This window comes from Lonchura striata, chromosome 6 (assembly GCF_046129695.1).
Source record: "Lonchura striata isolate bLonStr1 chromosome 6, bLonStr1.mat, whole genome shotgun sequence".
Taxonomy (NCBI): Eukaryota; Metazoa; Chordata; class Aves; order Passeriformes; family Estrildidae; genus Lonchura; species Lonchura striata.
Window position 1 is genome coordinate 583647 of NC_134608.1, and position 22950 is coordinate 606596.

The window sequence follows — 22950 nt, forward strand, 5'->3', positions numbered from 1 at the left end:
GGTGTGGGAGGAAAGCAAATCCTGGGTGGTGTCCAAGGGCAGGGACAGGGACAGGGACAGGGACAGGGACAGGGATGGGGACACGGACAGGGACAGGAGAGAGGGACAGGGACAGGGACAGGGACAGGGACAGGGACAGGAGAGAGGGACAGGGACAGAGAACAGGGACAGGGACAGGGACAGCACAGCTCCTGTCCAGGACAGGGACAGGGACAGGGACAGGGACAGGGACAGGGACAGGGACAGGGACAGGGACAGCCCAGCTCCTGTTCAGTGCTGGAGGCGGCAGGAGCAGGCTGGGAGGACTGGGAACCAGGACAGAACTGGGAGGAGAGGGAGAACAGGAGGGGCAGCAGCAGAGCTGCAGAAGCCAGAGCTGCTCTTTGAGAGAAAGGCAGAGATGTCCAGAAAGGGTTTCAAAGCTGAAAAAAGGCACAAGAAATGCAGCCAATTAAGCAGAAAAGCTGTTAATGGCAGGGCCAGGGCAGCACTCGGTGACCAGGAGCTTTTAAGCCTTCCTTACACACCTGAGAGCTCCCCAAGGAGCAGCGTGCCCAGGCGAGGCAGAGGTTGGCCTGGCTGGCTTAGCCGGGGTGCCCGCTGCCGTGGGTGCCAGCCCTGCCAGGGGAGGAGGAGGGGAGCGGGAGCAGTGCCAGAGGCAGGATGGCTGTCACAGCTGTGTGTCCCAGGGCCCTGGCAGGGCTGGAACTCCCTGCCACCCCTGTGCTGGGTGCTGGAGAGCAGAGCCCACCCAGAGAGCTGAACAACCCACAGTGACGGGCACGGGGCAACAGGGGCAGTGCCAGAGCCAGCACAGGTGTGCCATGGGGGGATGTGAGCAGGAACAGTGCCAGAGGAGCTGGGCAGAGCCAGCACAGGTGTGCCATGGGGGGATGTGAGCAGGGACAGTGCCAGAGGAGCTGGGCAGAGCCAGCACATGTGTGCCATGGGGGGCAGTGCCAGAGGAGCCGGGCAGTGCTGGGGGAGTTGTGCCATGGGGGGATCTGAGCAGGAACAGTGACAGAGGAGTCTGGCAGAGCCAGCACAGGTGTGCCATGGGGGGATGTGAGCAGGGACAGTGCCAGAGGAGCTGGGCAGAGCCAGCACAGGTGTGCCATGGGGGGCAGTGCCAGAGGAGCCGGGCAGTGCTGGGGGAGTTGTGCCATGGGGGGATCTGAGCAGGGGCAGCATGGGAGCAAAAGGGGGCCAGGCCTGGCCCTTCACCCTGCGCTGACAGAGATTAAAAACGTCAGGAGTGGGTGCAAGCAACCTTTCTCAAAATCCTTTTGCTGTCCTGCTGTGCCTCCCACTGCTGCCCCAAAATGACACATCAAAGGTTTACTTGAAGCCCCTTTTGGCTTCTGCTACTCCTTGACCAGCCAGACTCCAGCGGGGCTCTGCCACAGGCTGGCAGAGCTTCAGAGCCGCTGTGGCACCACCATCCAGCTCCAAGGGTGGGGAAACGAGTGCCCGAGCCTGTGTCAGGTGTCGTGGATGGAAGGAGGGAGCTTTAGTGACCAAAGCCTTCAGCAGGGTGGTTTGGGAGCTCCTCGCAGCCCTCACCCTCATGGGCACCAGCTGGTCGGGACAGGATCCCCAGGGTGACACGGGGAACAAGGGACACTGTTCATCTTCTCGACATCTTTGGGGTTCCTCTTGAGTGGTAACAAGAAACCTGGGGCTGGACAAAGGCTTACTGCACTGGGAGAGGGGACAGCTCTGGTCCTGTGTCCCTGCAGGGCTCACCTGAGAGGAAATCCAGGGCAGGCTCTGCTGGGCATCTCGGGCACGCTGCAGAGCCCGAGCCCTGTGCCAGCTCAGATGCTGCTCCTTGTGATGCCTTTCCCAGCCAGGGAAAGGACTGGGCCACTAAATGGATTTTCCTCCTTTGAAGGCTTGTCAGGATGATCCTGTCATGCCACGCTGTTTCTCTGATACTTTTATATATTGAGCTCTACAGATTTATACTGTCAGGCGTTTCATTCAGCTCCAAATTATTCTTTTCTGGTTCTTTTCTGTAGCGTCCCAATTTTTCAGTTTCATTTACAAAAGGAGACGTTTGCCTTGGGCACAGCACAGCTCCCACTGGTGCCACACATCCCTGCTGAGACTCTGCTTGCTGCTCTCCCACCCAGCACTGGGCAATTCCCACTCCAGCGGGGCTTTTCCCAAAGATTCACAGGAGCTCCCATGGCAGGGACACCTCCCTCTGTCCCAGCTGCTCCAGCCCCAGGGTCCAGCCTGGCCCTGGGCACTGCCAGGGATCCAGGGGCAGCCACAGCTGCTCTGGGCACCTGTGCCAGGGCTGCCCACCCCACATTCCTTCCCAGGATCCCACCTATCCCTTTTCAGTTTGATCCCAAGTGTCAGGGCACTCACATCATGACTGGGCTTGGTGGCACCGGTGGTTCCAGCACCAGCACAGCCCCAGCTCATTGCTCTCCTCACCTCTGGCCCCTCTCCCCAGAGGAGTGCCAGCTTTTGTGATTCCCGTGGCTCTGCAGAGGGTCCATAACCAAACAAGCTCCCACCAGGCAGGAGCTGCCTCAGCTCTTCCTCCTCAGACAGGGAGTGCTGGGAAAGGAGCTGGTTCACGGAGCAGAACAGAATCCCAGGTCACTGGGGCTGGAAAAGCCCTCCCAGCCCATCCAGTCCCAGCTGTGCCCAGCCCAGAGCTCCGAGTGCCACCTCCAGGGGACACCTGCAGGGATGGGCACCCCAAACCTCCCTGGGCACCTTGCTGTCCCCTTGTCCTGTTCCCAGCAGGCATATGCACAGGGACACGGGGCGCCTTGTGCTGCCAGGTTTGGGAGGAGGCCGCACATCCCTGCCCAGCTGGCACCTGGCTGCAGGGTCGGGTGCTCCCGGGGCATTGAGCTCTGTCCTGGAGCTCCTCAGAGTGGGAAAAGGGAACTGCAGTAACGGGGAACAAGGTCCTTTTAATGTCAGTGGAAAGCCAAGAGGTGGTGCCAGCTCTGTCCTTTCAAGGGCAGGAAATCAGAACTGGGCTCATTTTTGCAGAGAACGTCTTGGCAGGGATGTGTCCTGTGCTCCTCGAGTCAATCCTGGCTACAGCTCCTCCCACCTCTGGAAATTTTCCTCTCAGTGTGCTCATCTTCAAGGGGAGGAGAGTGAGAATATCCTCAATGACAAAACGCTTCTGCTGTCCTACAAAGCGCCAGCCTGACACATCCAGCATCCCGGCTCCCAGGAGAGGGGAGCCATCAATAATGCAGGAGAAGGAGCTGATTGTGCACAGCTCTGGCTCTGGGAACCCAGAGGGTCACAGGCAGCCAGAAATGAGCAGCTGGGGATTCATCCTGCAGCTCAGGATTCATCCTGCAGCTCGGGATTCATCCTGCAGCTGGGGATTCATCCTGCAGCTGCGGATTCATCCAGCAGCCCGGGATTCATCCTGCAGCTCAGGATTCATCCTGCAGCCCGGGATTCATCCTGCAATTCGGGATTCATCCTGCAGCTGCGGATTCATCCTGCAGCTCAGGATTCATCCTGCAGCTGGGGATTCATCCTGCAATTCGGGATTCATCCTGCAGCTGCGGATTCATCCTGCAGCTGGGGATTCATCCTGCAGCTCGGGATTCATCCTGCAGCTCAGGATTCATCCTGCAGCTCGGGATTCACCCTGCAGCTGGGGATTCATCCTGCAGCTCGGGATTCATCCTGCAGCTCAGGATTCATCCTGCAGCTCGGGATTCACCCTGCAGCTGGGGATTCATCCTGCAGCTCGGGATTCATCCTGCAGCTCAGGATTCATCCTGCAGCTCGGGATTCATCCTGCAGCTCCCTGGGGATCCCTCCACCTGGGCTCCTGGGGGATGGAATGGGAGAGGGAGAGGGAGAGGGAGAGGGAGAGGGAGAGGGAGAGGGAGAGGGAGAGGGAGAGGGAGAGGGAGAGGGAGAGGGAGAGGGAGAGGGAGAGGGAGAGGGAGAGGGAGAGGGAGAGGGAGAGGGAGAGGGAGAGGGAGAGGGAGAGGAGAGGAGAGGAGAGGAGAGGAGAGGAGAGGAGAGGAGAGGAGAGGAGAGGAGAGGAGAGGAGAGGAGAGGAGAGGAGAGGAGAGGAGAGGAGAGGAGAGGAGAGGAGAGGAGCTATCTAGAGGTGACAGGTGAGCCCTCCATGGGTTCAGGTGAAAGGTGTGCCCAGGGGACTGATGCTGCTCTGCAGGCCAGGGCTGCCTCCCCCAGCTCCTCCTTGGCACTTCCAGGGTGGCACTGAGGGCCCGGATTCAGAGGGAAGCTGAGGTGCTGGCTGGCACCTGGGATATAAATTCGGAGGGAAGAGGGGAGCTGAGGTGCTGGCTGGCACCTGGGTTATAAATTCGGAGAGAAGGTGAGGTGCTGGCTGGCACCTGGGTTATAAATTCGGAGGGAAGCTGAGGTGCTGGCTGGCACCTGGGGTATAAATCACTCAGCACCGGTCACTGAGGCCCCAAATGGCCAGTGCAGGTTCATGGGGAAGTGGATTTTTCATGCTCTGGAAGAGCAGAGAAAAGATTCAATTAAGCAGTTTCTGGGAAGTCCTTGGAATGTCTATTTCTGGGCAGTTGAGTCAATTATCAGTCAAATAGAAGATTATTTCTCTCCGATGAAAGCAGAAGGAAATGGATCCTGGTTTTAGGCTGTCTGTAGAATACATTTTCATTCCAGGGTGCATTACAGCACATTTGAGTTATACGTGTCTGTGTTGAAATCTGCACATCCTGCTCATTATGCTCGTTAAAAATTAGGTATTTAAAGTGAAAAAAAACAGAGATCACTCACAAGGCATGAAAGTCTGCAAACAAATGCACATGAAAGTTATTGATTCAGAAAAGAGAGCATAGCAATGAGAGCCAGAGAGATAAGGATGAGTCTCGTTATCCCGAGGAGGGTGTGAGCTTTAAAAAATAATAACCCACCATGGTTTGGGATCAGACAGAGCAGAGTGGAGCACAACAGACTGAGCAGCATTTCTAATCATTCAGCTGCAATTAAAGGGAAATAAATACTGCTCAGTTAGGCTTCATACCCAATTACTTGCTTAGAGACTCTCTCCTGTTTGGTCAAGAGAAACCACAGGTAATAAATCTGAATTATTAAAGAATTCTTCATTTGGCAGTTGCACTCAGTAGCACAGGTGAATGACTGTGGTGATGCCAGAGCAGATTTTGGGATGGAATTCCTGCTTGGGAGGGTGGGAGGGGCTGGGCTGGGATTGCCAGAGCAGCTGTGGCTGCCCCTGGATCCCTGGCAGTGCCCAAGGCCAGGCTGGACACTGGGGCACCCTGGGACAGTGGGAGGTGTCCCTGCCCTGGCAGGGGTGGCCCTGGGTGGGATTTAAGGTCCTTTTGAACCCAATCCATTCTGGGGTTCTGTGGCAGCACATTTCTCCCTCTCTCAGGATTTTTCATAGAGGAGCACAGAGAGTCACAGAATCACAGAATCACAGAATCACAGAGTCACAGAGGAGTCACAGAATCACAGAATTACTGAATGACAGAATCACGGAGTCACAGAGTCACAGAATTACTGAATGACAGAGTCACAGAATCACTGAATTACACAATTACACAGAATCATGGAGTCACAGAGTCACAGAGGAGTCACAGAATTACAGAATTACAGAATCACAAAGTCACAGAATTACTGAATGACAGGATCACAGAGTCACAGAATTACACAATTACACAGAATCACGGAGTCATAGAATCACAGAGGAGTCACAGAGTCACAGAGGAGTCACAGAATTACTGAATGACAGGATCACAGAGTCACAGAATCACGGAGTCACAGAATTACTGAATCACAGAGTCAAAATTTCACAGAATCACAGAATCATGGAGTTACAGAATTACAGAACTACAGATTGACAGAATCACAGAGTAACGGAGTCACAGAGTCACAGAGTTACTGAATGACAGAGTCACAGAGTCACAGAATCACTGAATTACACAATTACACAGAATCACGGAGTCACAGAGTCACAGAGGAGTCACAGAGTCACAGAGTCACAGAGGAGTCACAGAATTACAGAATTACAAAATCACAGAGTCACAGAATCACGGAGTCACAGAGTCAAAAATTCACAGAATCACAGAATCACGGGGTCACGGAATTACAGAATTACAAAATGACAGAGTCACAGAGTCACAAAGTCACAGAGTCAATGAATCACATAATCACTGAATCATAGAATGACAGAATGACTGACAGAAAGAATGACAGAATCACAGAGCCACAGAATGACAGAATCACAGAATTACTGAGTCACACAGTTGCATAGTCACTGAATTACACAATCACACAGAGTCACAGAGTCACAGAGTCAAGGAGTCACAGAGTCACAGAGTCACAGAATCAGAGTCACAGAATCACTGAATTACACAATCACACAGAGTCACAGAATCCCTGAATCATGGAATCACAGATCCAGCAGGGCTGGAAGGGCCCTCAGCCCATCCAGCTGAGCCACCAGCCCAGCAGCAGCACAGCACAGCCACCCCAGCCACATTCCCAGGGCCACCCAGGCCAGAATTGCCCCTTGTGGTGTGCCTGGTTCAGGCTCACACGGACGAGGATTCATCTGTGTGTGAACGTCTCTGTGCTAAGGTTTATGCAGAAATATCACTGTGGGGGAAATCATCAGTGGATAAGGGGCTCACAGTGCCTCATCCTGCTGCTGCCAGTCCCCCTCCCTCCCTCTTTTGTGAGTTTATTCTGTTCTCCCAGCCGTGTTTCCAAGCAGAAGCACCTGAAGCAAGCAGTGACCTATTTTCCTGGTTGCCTGCAGATCCCTGGCTCTGCAGGGGTGCCAGAGCCTGCATTCTCCCCCCAGAAGCCCAGGTGGATCCCAGCTGGGGTTGGTGCTGCCCTCCTGCCCCGGGCTGCCCCTCTGTGGTGGGGCTCATGCCAGGGGAGCCCAGGTGGGGCACTGGGGGACCCCAGCCCCAGCGTGCCGGGGTGGGCTCATCCCAGGGCTCTGGGCAGAGCAGGAGGCAGCAGGGCTGGCACGGGGCAGGAACGCCAGGCAGGGGCAGGAGCACCACAGATTAGTTTCAATTGCCTGGGAAATGAGCCCTGGGCCTTGTTTGGGGTGGGTTTGTGAGCCCTGACAGCCCAGGGCCTGCTCTGCCACGGCCTGGCTGCTGCCAGCCCAGTGTCCATGAATTCCTGCACCCTTTACGGGGACAGACCGAGGCAAACATGGTGCTTGCTCATGCTGGGCAAGACTTCAGACTTGTCAGTATTCAGCCACTGAATTTCAGGGCTTGGAAGCTTTTCTGGCTCCCTCCCAGTCAATCCCTGCTGCACAGCAGCTGCATAGAACGCCTCGGTGTCCTCAGAATGGAGCAGAACAGCAGCCATGAGCAGCAAAGCCCTGGAAAAGCACTGGATGGGTTCAGCTCAGCCACCAGGTGTGAGTTAAACACCAGGATGGTTCACAAAACACTGGAGCCAAGCTAATCCCTGAAGTCAGGGTGGAGCAAAGATTCCCCTGCAGTGCAAGCCCCCACCCCAGCCCATCCCTGTGGCAGAGCTCAGAGCAGGGGAACGGCCTCAGGCTGGGCCAGGGCAGGCACTGGGAAAATTCCATCATGGGAAGGGCTGTGCAGCCCTGGCACCACTGCCAGGGCAGTGCTGGAGTGCCCATCCCTGGGGGGAATTCAAGGCCCTTGGGGCAGGGGTCAAGGGCTGGGCCAGGGTCCCTGCCTGGGCCCCAGGCACCCCAGCAGTGAGGGGGTTCCTGATGCCATTGAGGCAGAATGGTACAAAAGAACTCCAGTTCAGAAGGCTTGAGAGTAAAACTCTGATTTATTTCAAATACATCACTCTTTTATAGAGAGCATTGTCCAGACCAATCCCAGAGTAAAAACATCTCACCCCATTGGTGTGCAGTGAATGATTCTCAGTGGCAGAACTTATCTATAAACAATGTGAACAACAAGAGAGATAAAGAATTATTTACATTCTTTCCCAACTGTTTCCCAGGCTCCTGCCTGGTTAGAAACCCTCTGGGTTTTTCTGACTGAACTGAGAATATCCACAGGCTCCAGTGTGGCTCATCCCTGGGGTGCCCTGCCTGCACCATCCCTGGGATGCCCTGCCTGCCCCATCCCCTGCCCCATCCCTGGGGTGCCCTGCCTGCCCCATCCCTGGGGTGCCCTGCCTGCCCCATCCCTGGGGTGCCCTGCCTGCCCCATCCCTGGGGATGCCCTGCCTGCCCCATCCCTGGGGATGCCCTGCCTGCCCCATCCCCTGCCCCATCCCTGGGGATGCCCTGCCTGCCCCATCCCCTGCCCCATCCCTGGGGTGCCCTGCCTGCCCCATCCCTGGGGTGCCCTGCCTGCCCCATCCCTGGGGATGCCCTGCCTGCCCCATCCCTGGGGATGCCCTGCCTGCCCCATCCCCTGCCCCATCCCTGGGGATGCCCTGCCTGCCCCATCCCCTGCCCCATCCCTGGGGTGCCCTGCCTGCCCCATCCCTGGGGATGCCCTGCCTGCCCCATCCCTGGGGATGCCCTGCCTGCCCCATCCCCTGCCCCATCCCTGGGGATGCCCTGCCTGCCCCATCCCCTGCCCCATCCCTGGGGTGCCCTGCCTGCCCCATCCCTGGGATGCCCTGCCTGCCCCATCCCCTGCCCCATCCCTGGGGTGCCCTGCCTGCCCCATCCCTGGGATGCCCTGCCTGCCCCATCCCCTGCCCCATCCCTGGGGTGCCCTGCCTGCACCATCCCCATGTCTCCTTTCCTCCCAGCAGCCAGGTGTCCCGTGTGAGCTGAGCCTGGTGTGTGACACGCAGCTGAGACCAGCAGCACACTTTGGAGGGTGGCCCTTCTGTGCCAAGAGGTGAGGAAAGGTGCTGAGAGCTCTGGCAGAGCTCAGCAGGGCTCCGAGGGTGGCCAACGGGGCCCTGCTCCAGCAGCTCTGGAACTTCCAGCGCACGAGTCCTGATCTCACCTACAATTGAATATTTATTCAGAGCCATGCCCAATAAAGCATTTATAGGCCTCTAAAAGAAGCTAAATCGTCTCAAGACAAGGTAAACCTTTGATGTTTAATAACCTGTATTATAATAAGTATCTGCTATGAAAAATAAGGAAGGAAAATGGAAAGCTTTCGAGCAGAGCAATCATTCTCCTGCTGCAAATTGGTTTACAAGACATTTTAATATATCACCAAATTATTGCAGCTCTGACCAGCTCACAGCAGCCTGGGAAGGCAGAGCTGGACCTGCCAGGCCTCTGCAGGAGGGACTTTAAAATAGACACAAAGACAGCTTTCCTCAGGACATGCAGCCACACAAGCAGGCAGGGAACACAAACCAGCTGGGCTAGACTGGGCTGGGCACAGTGACCAACACAAGGCATTTCCTCTGCTGTCCCCAGCCCAAAAAATGAATTTTGAATTTTCCCAACATGGATGTTTGTTCTTTAAAATCTTCCTTTTGCAGCTGTTTGGAAAGCAAAGGGCCAGGGGCTGTGCCAGGGGAGCTGGAGCAGGGTCCCTGCAGGGTGGGCAAAGCCCCAGCCTGTCGCTGGAGCAGGGGCGTTTGGACAATGTCCCTGGGGCAGGGGTATTTGACAATGTCCCTGGAGCAGGGGTGTTTGACGATGTTTCAAGAGCAGGGGTGTTTGACAATGTCCCAGGAGCAGGGGTGTTGGACAATGTCCCTGGGGCAGGGGTCTTTGGACAATGTCCCCACAATGCTGGAACTCCTACAGGGAGCAGGCAGCGGGGCTGGGTGGGCACTGCAGGTCCCTTCCAGCTGGGATTCTCTCCTCAGAGAGGAAGCAGCAACCCAGCTCTGTAAATTAGGGGATATTTGGACAGGTAGGTGCTGGGAGGGACTGTGGTTTCTCCAGGAGGGGAGCAGAGTCCCCACAGAACATCCTGGGACCTTGGGTGAGCCCCAAAATCTGCAAAACGTCCTGCAAGTGGAGGGAGGCAGGGAGAAAAGCCCCAGGTGAGCAAGGAGTCCCAGGAGCTGAGGGTGAGTGGTCAAACACTGAGCAAATTGTCTTAGAAACGAGCCAGGAGGGGGAAAACTCAAAGCAGAGGGAATATTCCTAATGGAGAGGTTGAGGGAAATCAAGAGATTCTTTTCCTGTGTCCTAATGGGCAAAATAACCCCAAACAACCCAACAAACAAACTAACAAAACCAACAAAAACAAACAAACAAAACCCAAAACAAAGCAAACAAGCCCAAAGAAACAAACCAACCACACAAAAAAAACCCAAACAAAAACCCAAGACAAACAAACAAAGCCAATCAGTGTTTCCCAAACACGGTGCTGTCCACAGCAGGAATGTGACAGCTCTGGGGAGCAGGGAATGAAAGCAGAGAAGTGCTTGGAAGCCTGGGAACAATCCCTTGTCAGAGCTGGCTTGTGGTGGGCTGTTCTCAGCCTGGGCTCTCCTCTGTGCTGCCTCACTCTGTGCTTTCCTGGGCTCGTAGAGGAGCTGGGCTCTGAAGGAGCCAGCGTTTCATCTGCTGGGCTGTGCCTGGCATCTTGCAGTCCGATTCTTACACAATCCAATTGAAACGATGGATTGTTTAAAAATGTATCAGGAAGGATAATTAGCTTATTCTATCCATGTAAATAAAATGTCTCACTACACAGCTTCAGTGACAGTAGAGAAGGCAAACACTTGAAAAGGCAAAGAAACGATGACAAAAAACCCCAAACACAAATCAGGAGAAGATTTGCTTCATGTCAATCATGTTTTCCTGTAACGAAGTGAACTGAAGTTGGTCGGATTTAGGAAAATCTCTCTTTCACGCTGTCCCACGGTTCCTCATTGTCTCAGAGCAATGTTCCTGGCTCCCGGGAAAACTTCCCGGGCTGCTCCCATCCAGCTGTGCCAGCTGTGTCCTGGGGGAGGCACAGCCCCCTGACAGCCACACCCGAGCCCCTGGCTGGGGAAGGATTTATCCAGCAGCCCCTCTGGCATGAAGGCATCTAGAAATTAAATGTTTTCCATGCACAGGGGGAAATAAACCCCTGAAGTGCATACTGCTGAGTAATAAGCATCATTTGAGGTTGGGATTCTGGGGGTTTGGATGGGATTTTGTGCAGTCAGTAGTGCTCACGCTGTGTGGCTGCTCCCAGGGCGAAGCTGTTTGTGAGTCAGATCCCCAAAATTCCCCTGACCAGAGGCAAGGCAGGTGTTACAGACACACGTGATAATTTGGCTTTTCCCAAACACTAAAATGGATCCTGTGTGTGCTGCCCCAGCACCTTTGCTCTCCAGACACAGTTTGTATTTCTGCTGCCCACGGGGCTCAGTGCAGCAGCTGCTGTCCCTGTGCCTGTGTTAAAATGCCTGCTGGGATGGGATAACCCCAATGGGCACAGGATGGGCACAGCTGGACAGATGTGCCCCCACAGCACTGCCCCTCTGCAGGCAGCGTGGGCCAGGGCCCAAACCCTGACAGTGATGGTAAAAAAGGACTGAAACCACAGCCCAGGCACCCACGGGCTCTACAGGAGCAGAGCCAGAGAGGAAATCCATGGGCAGCTCCTGGGCCATGGGAGCTGCTGGGGCAGGGTTTGCTGTGCAGAAGGGTCTGTGGGTGTGCAGCAGCTGCTGGAATGAAAAGGTGTTTGAGGGGTGTCCCCGAGGGTGCCAGGGTGCTCCTGCCTGAGGGCCAAGCTGCACCGGCCCTGACAACCTTTGCTCTGTGGGCCTGGTCTCTGCTGGCCTTTATGAACTTTACATTTTCACAGCAGACTGAACGTGGTTTTCACACTGTTCACCCCTCCAAAAGACTTTCTGCTGTCTGAGCTGAGCAGAGCAGCAGGACAGAGCTGCTGCTCCGTGCTCAGCTGCCCGTTTGTCCTGGTGCTAAAGGAAATAACTCTTGCTGCACACAAGAGGCTTCTCGTGCTGCTTTCTACAGGCAGTGCTCACCTGAGTGTCTGCTGGTAGAAATGTTTGGTTTTTCTCATTCTCTTGATTTTGAAATAGCTCTGTCTGTAGGCAGCATCAGTGTGGGATATGGTTCAGAGGCAAAAATAGCTCTGGAGAGGCTTTGGAGGAGCCTTCAGGGAGACAGAGCCAGTTTGGCATTGATTGCAGCTGTAGAATCCTAATAAACAATTTTCTTAATAAAGAGACTGGTCCTAGAGCAGTGTAATTACTGAGCTCCCAGGCAGTGGAGTGCCCTGGCTGCTTTAATCTCCCAGCTCTTGCCGTGTGAACGTGAATCGCCCTCCCTCGAGCAGCTCAGCTCCTCTGGGCCCAGCACGGCCTGATCCAACCTGTGGGGCTGCGCCGTGCCCGGGGCCCTGCTGCACACCCAAGTTATGTAACCCTGGGCTTTGAAAGGCAAAAATACCCCTGAAAACGAGACAGATGAGCTGACATATGCAACTGAGTCATTGTGTTCCTGGAGCTCAGCACAGTGCAGCGAGAGGCTTCGTGCTGAAATACAAAACAGCCCCACTGTACCCAGTGTCAGTTGTCTGGGAGGCAAACCAGCAGCACAATTCTTTGGGTGTTATTTTATTTTCTTCCCTGGGAGGGTGGCAGGCCCTGGCACAGAATTGCCAGAGCAGCTGTGGCTGCCCCTGGATCCCTGGCAGTGCCCAAGGCCAGGTTGGACACTGGGGTTGGAGCAGCCTGGGACAGTGGAATTGTCCCTGCCATGGCAGGGGTGGCACTGGGTGGGATTTAATGTTCCTCCACCCCAATTCTGAGATTCAACTTTTTTCACTGTGCTTCTGGAACCTGTAAGGTTGGAGTTCGTTCAGAGCTAAACACATTTTTCACTTCTGTGGGTGCTGGCAGTGCCCCAGGCCTCTCCTCTGGCTGTTTGTGGAGTTCATGTGCAGCCACAGAACAGCTCAGGTGGGCTCCTGGCAATGGGAATAGGCTCAGACTCCCCATTTCTCAGAACAGAGGAGATCCAGGCTGCAGAGGAGATGGATTCCAAGCTCCAGAAGGAGCAGAGAATAAATTTATGTTTTCTCTGAACCCCCTGACTGGCCCTTCTGCAGAGCAGCCCTGCCCTGTCTCCGTTTGCTCAGTTCAGGAGTCACCCAGCCTGGCTGAGGGAGTTTTTTGTGAGCAGCCCCAGCCTCACCCTGCCCGGGTCCTGTGGGAATCCAGAGCTTCCCTCTGGCTGCCCTGGGACCCTGGCAGGGGTCAGGAACCCCCTGGACAGAGCCCCCAGAGACACTGGCTGTGATCTCTGCCATGGAAAAGTTTTCAATCTTACAGGATGAATTACCAGCTCTGAGTGTTTGATATAAGTAGTAATTAAGCGTGGCACAGGTGCAAAAGTAAAATTTTAGGATTCCAGATGAGGGGTCCAAAGGGGACAAGCTGGAGGAAATTGGGTGTGCCTTGTCCTTTTTCTCCTTCTTCATGCCCTCCATGTCTCACTGTGGTGTTGGCATTTTTCTGTTGGTTCAGGCTGGGGACACACTGTCCAACGTAGGTGACAGATATTGGCACGTTCTTGTAAATGCAGCCCAGGGAGTTTCTGGTATTTAATGTTTGTCACATCCCACTGAGGGCAGAGCCCCACACGCTGCCCTGCAGGACAGAGCTGGGCAGGGCAGCAGAACATGTGAGAGATCAACAGAATAAACAACCTGGAAACCAGCACAGACCAATGATGGCTTCTGCTTTGGCAGGGGGCTGACACACAGAGACTTTTACAATCTCAGGATCATCAATAACTCAGATTCCAGCAGGGTCTGACACCCAGCTCCTCTTCACAGCCTGTGCCCACAGAGCAGGGCAGAGGGAGAGGAGCTGGCGTTGTTTCCCTGCTGCCAGGTGCCTGCAGCAGGCAGGACATGATGGCATTCCCCGGGGTTCAGCACAGGTTGTGTTGGGGCAGAATCCCAGGGTGGTTTGGGTTGGAAGGGACCTTAAAGCCCAGCTCATGCCACCCCTGCCACCACCCCCGGTGGCCTGGGACAGAGTGCAGAATTACCCAGGGAGGGTTGTTGCCTCTGCCAGCTCATTTGTAGGGTAAGGACACAGAAGGGGCGAGCCCCAGGTTTAATTTGTTTTCCCAGCAGCACAGGGCTGCTCTTGCCCATGAGGAATTTCATTGGCACTGTCAGCCTAAGAGGCAGATCTTGGGAAGGAGCTCTTGTGCAGTCTGTGTCAGTGAGGAAAATGAGTAAACTTGGCACGGAGATCCCTCCTGGGACTGCAAATGTACCCAACTGATTTGCAAATAGTAGCACATCCATAACTTTGACAGACATCCCCAGCATTGATCTTCTTCAAAACAACAAATTAGGAGGTGAAGTGAAAACCGTGAGCTGGGATTCTCTGGCGCTGTGATACTTCCTGGGTTTTTCACCTTTTCCCAAAGAAAGAGTAAATTAAAGTGGCATCTCCTATTTGCATTCCTGGGCTGGAGGTTTCTTGGGGAGGATGGGCAGAAGAGGCTCCTTGGGGACAATTCCCAGCCCCCTGGTGCTGTCCCAGGCTCGCAGGGAGCCCTGCAGGAGGGGTCTGGGACCCCCCAGCAGCTGGGGCCGGGGGCTCTGCCTCCATGGGCTCAGCATCTCGGTGCAGGTGGGAGAGCTCAGCCTCTGCTCTGTAATCACAGAATCATTCAGGCTGGGAAAGGCTTCCCAGATCATCAAAGTCACTTCTGTGCTGCCAAACAACACCAGCTGATCAGGATCTCCTTGTTCCACCACAGCCCAATGCTCAGACAGAGTTTAATGGGCCGTGTCCTCCTCTGGGATATTCTGTGGTGCAGCCCTGAGATGATTTAATCAGAGCCTCTTCCTCTTTGCCTTTTTTCTGGTACGTACAGCGACAAAAAGAAGCTATAATTGAGTATCTCTCTGAAAGAAGTTGGGACAATTCAGTTACGTTCTAGATCTACTCAACCCCAAAAATAAATCCTGGGGCAATGCAGATGGAGCCAGGAAGGAGTGAGGAGAGGCCGGAGGGTTTGCACAGCCTGCAGAACTGTGGGGGATCTTTCTGCCTCCTCCAACTCCCCAGAGAGCCCGGGGATGGATCCTGGTGTGTCCCGGGGTGCACCCTGGGGAGGCAGCGGCAGAATGGGATTTTCTTGTTATCCCTGTGAGTTCGGTGCTCAGCTGGAGACCTTTGGGAGTCCTGCAGAGGGAATTCTGCAGAGCTGCAGTCTGAATGTCGGAGTGGAGCTGTGGCACTGGCAGTGCCCTTTGTCAGTGTGTCCCCAGGGGTGCACGGTGGGGTGCCTGATGGAGCCTGGGGATGCCAGGGGGAGCAGTGCCCCCAGCCAGCCCCAGAGCTCCAGGAGTGCCCTGGGATGTGCCAGGACAAACCCTTGGGCTCCAGTCCTGTAACCAGAACGGGCCCAAGTCCTTGTGTGGTGCTGTCCCAGGAGGATCCTTGGAGAAACAGGAGAAGGTGGGAGAACATCCCATGGCTTCAGCTGAAGTTGACCAAATCCAGGCACCCCCGGGCCCCCGCAGCCCTGAGGGAGTGGGGCAGAGCATCCCTGTGGATGGGAGGCAGGGTCTGGGGACGTGGGGCGGGGGCAGCTCTGGTGGAGCTGGGTGCAGCAGGGAATGACCAGGATCCCTCTGGCTGCCCCAGTCCTGGGGGAGCGACAGGAATCCTTTGGAGCTGCCCCTGTAAGTGTGGGTTACCTCCCAGTGACTAAACCCAGTGTTTTTCTGAGCCCGGGGATGATGTACTGTGACTCACTCAGTGCTCTCAAAGCCCATTTTCCTTTGCCTCAATACTTGGGAAGCTGTTATATCAATTGCCTGCTTTTCCTGAACAATTTATTACTATTACAGCTCTTCTGGAGTTTTGAACTGTCTGTAGTTAATGATGCCAGCTATTAAAAAGACACTTTATCCTGAATAACTGTGAGCATCTGGCTTTATCAGCAGTGATGCAACAATTTCTGTGGCTCCAAGTTAAGGGAAAAGCTTTATGTATCGTGAGGGAAACCAGAAGTGAAGAGTGTATTAAACCCCAAATGAGAAACGAGCAGTTTTCCTGTTTCAGGAAGCACTTCTGTCAGACAGGAGTGGCATTTTACAAAGTTTTCCTCCAGGTCTTCACATACTGAACAATATCAAAGCAGGCTTGTGTTTGGGTTGTTTTCTTAGCGCTTTTCACAAAACCTTTCCCATTCTGAAATTTTCAGGGCTTTGCCTCACCTGGGTTGAGCCAGTGGAAGTTCCCCAGGAGCAGAGCTGTGCCAGGGGGGACACAGACTGCCCAGCCACATCTTCAGAGCCCATTATCCTCTTCATGCCAGAGAAAACGTGGGAGATCACTCCACAGATGCTGAGACTTAGGGAGGTTTAGCCTCTCTTGCCCTGGGTCTGACCCCCTGATCTCCGGGCAGCGGGTCCAGCGTGCCCAGGGGTGAGAACCCGTGTGGGATGAGATGCCAGCAGCACTTGGTGGGCACCCAGAGCTCATCATCCCATCTCTGCAGGGCTTTAAAGCCGTGTGGATGGGGACATGGGGACATGGGTGAGCGGTGGCCTCAGCAGGGGGAAGAGCTGGGCTCAGTCTTGGATTTTCCAGTCTTAGAGATTCTCTGATCACTTGTTGAAGCTGAGCTAGGTTGTTTCCTATCTGGAGAGCACAGGCAGAGGCGAGAGATGGAAAATAACCTTCTCGGGGCTCTGTTAAAGTTGACCAGTGCTGGAGACAGGCAGAGGTTCCTGAGGGAGGTGTGGGGAGATGAGGGATTTTGTGACATATTGTCAGAAGGTGGAGAGGGCTGTTCCTTGTTTCTCATAGTAGGAGGCAGGTTGTGATCTGGCTGTGCATCTACAATTAGGGGGGAAGAAGCTTTCTCTTTCTCCCCTCTTTAATCCTTTATTACCTGAGGAGGCCAAAACTCTGAAGGAATTCCAGTTGGATCAGCATGGCGGAGCCATCAGCTGATGAACAGATGTGGTTTAGGTAGAATTTACAAAAGGGGGAGAAGCCCAGGACCCTGGTGAGCTGAGGCTGGGGTGTCAGCTTTCAGCAGCTGTTCCCCAAGGCCCTTGGCAGGGGCAGCTCCAACAGCCCCAGCACGGCTCCATCCCGGCTGCTCCGGGACATCCCTGGGGGAGCAAAGCTGCCGCGGGTCTGGGGTCCTGCTGCTGCAGCCCCTCCTCCTGTCTGTACCCCAGGGGGGGCTGTGCTGCCATCACTGGGGGTCATTCCCGTGTCCTGGCTTCCAGTGGGGAGCACCGGGGGTCTGCATGAGGGCCTGCAGCAGGGCTGCAGCATTGGTGTGCAGTGTGGTCTTGCATTGGGAGCCCCGTGGATTGCAGTGGGGCTGCAGCATTGGTGTGCAGTGTGGTCCTGCATTGGGAGCCCCGTGGATTGCAGCAGGACCTGCAGCATCCCTGCCAGGCGGGCCCCAGCTGCAGCCCCTGGCACATCTGCTCTGCCGGGCAGGATGAGAGTGCTCCAAGCAGACAGATGTGATTCCTGCCGCGGGGAATGGGCATAACTAATGAGCAGACTTGTTGGAGTGTTCCTTTGCTCCATTATTTCCTTTTTCTGAGTGTGTCAATTTAGGCTGCTTCCACTGAATTACATCAGTTATTAGAAATGTTCTACAGTGATCTTTAAATATCATCTGTGTCATAAATATTTTATGACATTTTCAGTGGCAAATGATGACTTTAATCAGACTCCGGAGAAATCCAGCTGGGAGAGCACTCTAGGGCAGGGGCCCTTCAGAGAGCACGAGTGTTGTGTTCCTGGGAGCTGATGGCAAAAGCTCTTTGTGCTGCCAGCCTGGGGGAGAGGGGCAGCCCTGCTGGCCACTGAGTGTCCCCAGCTCCAGCCAGCTCTGGCCTCGCTGTCCCCACGGGTCACACCTGGTGTTGAACCCATGGGTCACACCTGGTGCTATCCCTGAGCTCCCCATGGGTCACACCTGGTGGTGTCTCCATGGGTCACACCTGGTGCTGCAGGTGCTCAGGTCTCACCTGGTGCTGTCCCCATGGGTCACACCTGGTGCTGTCCCCATGGGTCACACCTGGTGCTGTCTCCATGGGTCACACCTGGTGCTGTCCCCATGGGTCACACCTGGTGCTGCAGGTGCTCAGATCACACCTGGTGCTGTCCCTGAGCTCGGGGCTCAGGGCTGAGCTGCTCCTCCTCAGTGCAGCGCAGCAGAGCCCCAGAGCTGAGCAGGGATGGAGCTGCTGGGGCAGAAGCTGCTGGAGCCAGGACCTGCTGGAGCTCCTGAGCTGTGCCACCATCACAGACTCCAGATGGCCTGGGCTGGACCCCAAAGCTCCCACAGTGCCAGCCCTGCCGTGGGCACGGACACCTTCCCCAGCCCAGCCTGCTCTGCAGAGGGGAGCTGGGTGCTGAGGCACCAGGAGAGCCCTGCTGCAGTGCTGAGCGTGCCACGGCCTCCCTGGCTGGGGTGTGGGACACTGGCAGGGCTGGGGCTGCGAGTCCTGCCCAGCTGGGCTGCTTCCAGCACCTCTGAGCAGGGCCCTGGCACAGTTCAGAGGGACACGGGCACTGGGGCTGTGCCCTGGGCTGGGAGCTGCAGGAGAACCAGCACCCTGCAGCCTGGAGGTCAGCGTGGTCACCCCTCCGTCAGTGCATGGCTCACCTGGTACTTTTTGAGCTAAAGTGCTCTCATTTTGGGTTCTATATGTATTTAACTTCTTTCTTTTTTTTACATCAGATTAAAAGTTCTAGAAGTTCTACAGAAAAACCTAGAGGAAAAAAATTACCTGTGAATTGAGTTCCTCCTGTATAATGATGTGCTTGCCACAGAACGATAAATGTTAAAGCACAAAAATTACTACCTGTGTTTTGGAACAAATCTCTAAAGATAATTAACGTACAGAGACAAGTTTTACCTGTGATTATTCCTTCCAAATAAATGGCTGCTCCTCTTGGGAAGGAAAGCTCTGCATTATAACACTTCTGTTTGATGGTGATTGCTGGCTAGGAGGGAGAGATGCTGCCATTTACTCGGAGAATTCCAGGAATAGCAGAGGTTATGGTGACCAGGATGTCACTTCTCACGGAGGCTGCACAAAAAACATACCTTTTTGTGGAACGAGTTATTTGAAGTTAAAGAGCACTTCAGAATGAAAAGGACGAGTGACAAAAAGGCTGAATCTCTTAAATTGAGGCAAAGTGAAAAGGACCGAGCAGGCTGTGCGAGGAGTGGCCGAGAGCAGCTCTGCAGAAGTGCTTGAAACCACTCCAAGGGGCAGGGAAAGCACTGGCTAAAGTCCAGGAGAGCCTTGCTGGGGAAGGGTGCCCTGAGCAGCCCTGCCCTGGCCCTGCACCTCCTGCACAGCCTGCGGGCCACAGAGCTCCAGGCACAGCGCCAGAGGCTGGCAGGGCTGGGCTGCTCTCCTCGGAGGGGCTGCAGTGAGCAACAGCTCCAGGAACGGTGTGGGAGAGGGGAACAGCTCCAGGAACAGTGTGGGAGAGGGGAACAGCTCCCGGGATGGTGTGGGAGAGGGGAACAGCTCCAGGAACGGTGTGGGAGAGGGGAACAGCTCCAGGGACGGTGTGGGAGAGGGGAACAGCTCCAGGGATGGTGTGAGAGAGGTGAACAGCTCCAGGGATGGTGTGAGTGAGGTGAACAGCTCCAGGGATGGTGTGAGTGACATGAACAGCTCCAGGAACGGTGTTGGGTGGGATGAACAACTCCAGGAACAGTGTGGATGAGATGAACAGCTCCAGGGATGGTGTGGGAGAGGTGAACAGCTCCAGGGATGGTGTGAGTGAGATGAACAGCTCCAGGAACGGTGTTGGGTGGGTGTATCTGTTCTGAGGCCCAAAGCTGATCAAGGCTGGCTGCGTGCCCGGGCCAGCAGGGCAGGGGCTGTGGTTGCCCCTGGGCTGGCAGGGGGAGCAGATTGGGGTGTGCTGCATTCAGGGCTGCCTGTGAACAGGAAAACTTCTGAAAATGGCAGAACCCAGATTCTGCTTAGGGAGTGACAGAGCAAGGTGCAGCAGGCCCAGCAGCAGCGCATTTTTTCCTCCCGGAAAAGGAGGAGGACCTGCTGAGGAGGGGCAGATGTGGCCATTCACATAATCCCAGGATGGTTTGGGTTGGAAGGAACCCTAAACTTCATCTCATTCCCACCGTGTGCCATGGTCAGGGACCCTTTCCCTTGAGGGGCTCTGTGCTGCAGCACCAGCAGCTTCTGGGAGAGGAGCTGGGCTGAGCTGCTGTGGCTGCTGGAGGGGCAGCTGGAACAGGGACATTCCCTGGGCTCCTGGAGGGGCAGGAGCTGGGACAGGGACATTCCCTGGGAACAGGGACATTCCCTGGGTTCCTGGAAGGGCAGGAGCTGGGAACAGGGACATTCCCTGGGAACAGGGACATTCCCATGGCTCCTGGAGGGGCAGGAGCTGGGACATGGGCATTCCCTGGGTTCCTGAGGGGCAGGAGCTGGGAACAGGGACATTCCCTGGGTTCCTGGAAGGGCAGGAGCTGGGAACAGGGACATTCCCTGGGAACAGGGACATTCCCTGGGTTCCTGGAGGGGCAGGAGCTGGGACATGGGCATTCCCTGGGTTCCTGAGGGGCAGGAGCTGGGACAGGTACATTCCCTGTTGGAAACCAGGCACTGTTTACTGTGGCAGAGCTAATTAAGCTCCTGGGAGAATTTATGTGGAGCTAATAAGAAGCAGAACTAAATGTTGTCTTAATTTACCCTCAAGCTGACAAAAATGTTGTTCATTCCCTTTGCACTAATTAAGCCAACAGCCATTAACCCTTTCTTCAGAGACAGAGACACTTGGCACGAGGAGGAACCAACCTGCGCTTCCCAGAGAGCAGCTCCATGTTCCAGGAGTCCTGAGGGCCCTTCCTCCATCCTGCAGTGCGCTGAGGTGATTCGGGGCTGCTGATGTCTTCAGAAAGGAGCTGGTTTTTCCTCTGCCCTTCCCAACTACCCTTGCTGGGCTGGAATCTGCTGCTCAGAATCCCTGCGTGTCAGGGAGCAACGCCCCTGCCTCCAGGGGTGAGGTCTGAGCTTCTGGAAACCTGGGTGAGGATTGAGCCTCCCCTGCCTCCAGGGGTGAGGCCTGAGCTTCTGGAAAGCCCATCCTGGGTTCGAGCCTCTGTTCCCATCACAGGTGGGATCTGGGTCAGCACAGGAGAGCCAAGGGCTCTGTGAGGTCTTGTGGAAGACTGGGGACAAGGGATGGAGGGACAGGACACAGGGAATGGCTCCCACTGCCAGAGGGCAGGTTGGGTGGGAGACTGGGAACTGGGAATTCTTGGCTGGGCTGGAATTGCCAGAGCAGCTGTGGCTGCCCCTGGATCCCTGGCAGTGCCCAGGGCCAGGTTGGACACCCTGGGGCAGTGGGAGGTGTCCCTGCCCTGGCATGAAGCCACTCCAGGACACTTTTTACCCAAATTAAAAGAGTCACATGAATCAGGAAGGGAACTTGCAGCCAGGCCCTGGTGGGGCTCCTCTTGGATCCCTCAGTGGTCCCACCCCAAAAGCAGTCAGAAATACCGAAATCCAGCCCCAGGGTCAGCACTGCTCCCCGAGCTCCTGCCAGAGCACAGGGACACGTCCCGGAGCTGGGAGGGCAGGGCAGGTGGGCTCTGCCTGGGGCTGCGGGCCAGCCTCGCCTGTGCTCTTTAGAGAACACAGCACTAAATATCACTTTGTGCCCTTTTCAGCCTCCTGAGCACTCTGAATTCCTGCAATGCACAGGGAGAAGCTGTGCTCTCCTCACATTTCATCGGGCACCTGCAGCAGCTGCTGCAGCAGCTCTTCAGATAAAAGGAAGCTGCAAAGGCAGTAGCAGAAGGTCAGGCCCCTAGTTCTCACAGGCTCTCTGGGCAGCAGCAGGACTGGTATTTCCTCCATTTCCCCCATTTCCCCCATTTCCCATGTACCATGGTCACTGATCAGCCATTCAGGACTGTTTTATTTATTTATTTATTTTTTTTTTTTGAGAGTTTTAAAGTTCTTCTAAAAGTTTTCTATGTTTCTGATATTTGCATATTTTTATTGAATTTTCTTACACTCTTTGTGTAAATAATGATTGTTTTGCATCTTTCTTTGTGGGAGGAGAGAATTGATGGGCTGTTGGGTTGACCAGTGCGGTTGGAGAGGTGGCAATTTCACCCTCCAATCCACTGCCACTTTTGAAATTCTGTATATAGTGGAGCTAGAAAATAAAATTTCTCTTTTCATTATTTTCTTCCCTCTTTTGCATCTGGCATCCGTGTGTGAGCTCACAGGTACCCCCAGCCTCCTCTATCCCCTAATTATTGCCCACCACCCTTCCCTGGTCCCTCTCCTGCATGCCAAGGTTTGCCTGGCCTGGGCATTGATTTCCAGCTCCCCAGAGCCTGAGAGGTGACTCGGACACGTGGCCTCTCTGCTGGGAAACGCTGCTTCTCCATCTGACAGGCCAGAAATGAGGCAATTTTGTGCCAAATAGCAGCCTCTGACAAACTCCCTGCATGAAAGTCTTCTTCCCTCCGCGTGACATTTCACCACCTCTTTTTCTTCAATATTGCTGACATTTTTGCCATTACTGCGATGAAGTTCTGAGGAAAGGAGGAACTCATCATTCGCTCTTCCCGTGGAAAGGATGAAAAGGGAATGGAATGAAAATTAGAGGGGAAGACAGCTAAGCTGTGGCAGTCAAGTGGAAGATGTTGGGCTGAAGATTAGTGCCTATGCAGATGTGATAATAATTGCCATCAATGCTGATGGTATCTGATCAACTCTGCAACAGAATTATCTGGAAAAGCAGCACCCTACAAACGGGACTGGCTGTGTTTCCTGAAGCAGCAGCAGTTCTGTGCCATGGCTTCTGGCATTTTCCACCAGGGAGCTGTGCCAGCAGCTGGAAATGCAGATCTTGAGGCATTCCCAGTATAACCTGTATAGTACATTTAGTTTGTGTTTGTTATTTGTCTGTTAAAAATCCATGCAGTGTGCAGGGCAGGACTGGTGGAAAAATCCAGTTTTGTTCCATTCCCATTCTGTCAGCCAT